General features: G+C 41.1%; 1 pseudogene; it reads right to left on the bottom strand.

The window, feature by feature from the left end:
* Positions 1-314: 314 nt before the first annotated feature.
* LOC142463722 (U1 spliceosomal RNA) lies at positions 315-456 on the bottom strand (annotated as a pseudogene).
* Positions 457-3239: the final 2783 nt, after the last annotated feature.

Genomic DNA, 3239 nt, shown 5'->3' with positions numbered 1-3239 from the left:
AAGGAACGTCCATTTTTTCAAATCCAGATTTGATTGTAAATGGGCTGTTTTTTTCATAAATATATATATATATATATATATACACAGTATTTGTTTCCCTATTTCCCAATCCACCTGTGAACTTATTCCTAAACGTCTGTGCAGGTGCATCATTGTCATTTGTCCCTGTTTGAGATGTTGCTAGCTGGCTATTTATTGTACATGGTGCTCCTTTTTGCCAGCAGTTATTGACCATGCCCAAAGCCCAAGCAGTGGGAATAGCAGCAGCTTGTCTGAACAAACACCTGTTTCTGCTTTTTGTAACCATCCAAAAACAGGGGAGAGCGCGCACGCAGTCCCCCACTACCAGAAATTGTGCAGTCGAGTTTCCCGCATGTGGGGAAATCGCAGAGGTCAGCTAGCTCCAAGTGCAATGAGCTAGCCTCGCCCTGGGAGAGCCACCTGCTTTTTTTTTTTTTTTTTCCTTTTAAAGTTTTTATTCAAGCCATTACAACATATAGTATACAAAACTTTTCAAAACCACAAAACAAAATTAAACAGCCTCATAATACAAAAACCATACATTACATTTTGTTATTCTGTATAAGACCTTCCATTGGGGTTTTTTCCCCCCTTGTCAGGGACCTTTCCCTTACATAGTCACCTAGTAAGGAAAACCAAAAATAAGAAAAAACCAGTCCTCTTCTTCCCATTCACACACCATCTGCATCCTTCAAAAAAAATACACACCCTATTCCAACTCTCCGTTCCCCATATGCTTTTTCTCCGCTGTCCTCAACAACAGAGGGGAGCAACGGCCCACCTCTTCTCTCCGGTACTCCACCAAAAGGACCCTCTCAGCACATTTAGTGCCCCTTACCAAACACTCGAAAAAACCGTCCTCTTCCACAGGACCATTTTATCATTCCTCCTTTTGGTAAAAGCATATGGGGTTTCCACCCTACACTCTCACCATACTCACAACCTACTCAAAACACCCTTTGTCACAAAAACATTAAACCCTATTAACCATTATATTCCACCTTTCAGGTTTCCATAAAACCTCAGCCTCCTTCCCCCCCAATCTTTTTACATCCAGCAAATAATATGTAAACATTTTCCCCAAAATGATTTTCACGCACACATTCACACCAATCAGCTCATCATTTATTAGCAACACATTTCTTACATTCCACATCACCTCCTTAACACAACTTATTATCTTCCACAACACGCTTCCTTTCTCTCCCCTCACCTCACACAACCCATACATCATCATGTCAAATTCCAGCGTTTTAATCTCGGTTAGCCCTTTAATTAACCTGCCCATACACTTCCACACCGATCTCGCAAAAGTGCAGTTCCAAAACAAATGGACCACACTCTCAATCGCCGCACATCCTTCCCTTGGACACCTTTCCGTTCTGGCTAGATCTCTTCTCTTCTGAAATTCTCTTACCGGGAGGCAACTATGCACTGCCATCCAAGCAATGTCTTTTTGTGAATTAATCAATCCCTTGTGGTTCAAATTTTTCCACATTTCCTTTAGCTTGCTTTCAATCAGCCATCCACTGCTTTCAAAACCGTCTCTATCCCTAATCACTTTTTGAATTTTTCTATGGTCCTCCCACAGAGTTTTTTCCACCACCCTCAACTTGAAATCTCTGATAAACACCTCTATGACCCCATAAAACACCGGGGTGACAAAACAGACAGGACGCCTTAAATCTGTTTCACAGAACCCTAGTCTCCTCAACATCTCCCCAGCAGCGTACCTCAACATGCAAGCCATCTTTGAAAACTTGTTGACTAGCTTTATGCAAAAATGCGCATATTTAGCCCCCAATATCACTTCTATCCTAGGGAACCCTAGCCCCCCCTTCCCCTTCTCCTTAAAAATGATCTCTCTATTCAATTTCTCCACTCCTGACCCCCAAAAAACATAAACAAAAAACGTGTAATTTTCCTAATCCACTTTGTTGTTGGAGGAAAAACCATCCCCATGTAAATCAATATTGGTACCAATACCGCCTTTGTGACTAAAATTTTCCCCTCAAACGACAATTTCCTCAATGCCCAAAACTGAATCTTTTTCTTTATTTTCTCCCCAATCTTTTCCCAATTTACTTCTCCACTGAAATCTTCATCAAAAGACACCCCTAACAATTTTAAATGTTCTTCCTCCACCGGGATCCCACAAACATCCAAATTCTGCCATTCTCCAAAAACCTTGCAGCTACTTTTATTCCAGTTAACTTTGAAACCTGAAGCCTGGCAGAAGGTTTCAATATGAAACTGAGCCCTTCTAAGGGCCACTTGAGTGGTACACACCAGCGTCAGGTCGTCCATATAGCCTAATACTTTTACATTTCTACCCCCACTCCCTGGTATTTCCACACCTCTTATTATCTTGTCGCCTCTGATGATCTGCAGAAGTGGCTCTAAAGCACATACAAAAACCAAAGGTGACAGCGGACATCCCTGTCTTACTCCAGATTTCACACTTATCTTGTCTGTCAAAAAACCATTTACCAAAACTCTACTGAATATATCCCTGTACAAAACCCTGATCCAGCTAACCACCTCCACCGGTATCCCTAATTTTTCTAACACCCTGAACAGAAAACAATGTGAGAGTCGGTCAAAAGCCTTCTCAAAATCAATATTAACCAAAACTAACGCTTGTCCCCTTTCCTTACAATACCAAATCATATCTCTAATTAATATTAGGTTCTCCGTTATCTGCCTCCCCGGCACGCCACACACCTGCTCCTCCTCAACTAATTTATCCAACACCATTTTTAGTCTTCCCATTAATACCTTGGCCAAAATTTTATAGTCCGAGTTCAGCAGGGTTATGGGACGCCAATTCCTTAGATCTCTTTTGTCCCCTTTTTTAAAGATCAACGTAATAATCCCTTCCTTGAAGGAATCCGGTATTTTACCTTTTTTTATTATTTCCTTGCATAAATTTATCACATCACCACCAATTACATACCACATCTGCTCATAAAACTCGTGAGGTAGTCCATCTATACCTGGCGTTTTCCCTTTTTTCCCTTTCCTTATTGCTTCCCTTATCTCTTCCTCATTTAAATCTCTCATCAAGAAATGCTGATCCTCCTTGTTAAGTTTTTTCTCAATTTTCTCCAATAGGTCTTTTTCTATACTGCTGTCTCTTTCCTTCTCCTTGAATAAATCTGTGTAAAACTCTTCCTCTCCTCTTAACACCCCCTCTGTATTCTTCACCTCCCCCCCCT

This window comes from Ascaphus truei, chromosome 11 (genome assembly GCF_040206685.1).
Source record: "Ascaphus truei isolate aAscTru1 chromosome 11, aAscTru1.hap1, whole genome shotgun sequence".
Classification (NCBI taxonomy): Eukaryota; Metazoa; Chordata; class Amphibia; order Anura; family Ascaphidae; genus Ascaphus; species Ascaphus truei.
Note: the sequence above shows the minus strand (reverse complement) of the source record. Positions and strands in the feature narration are given on the sequence as shown.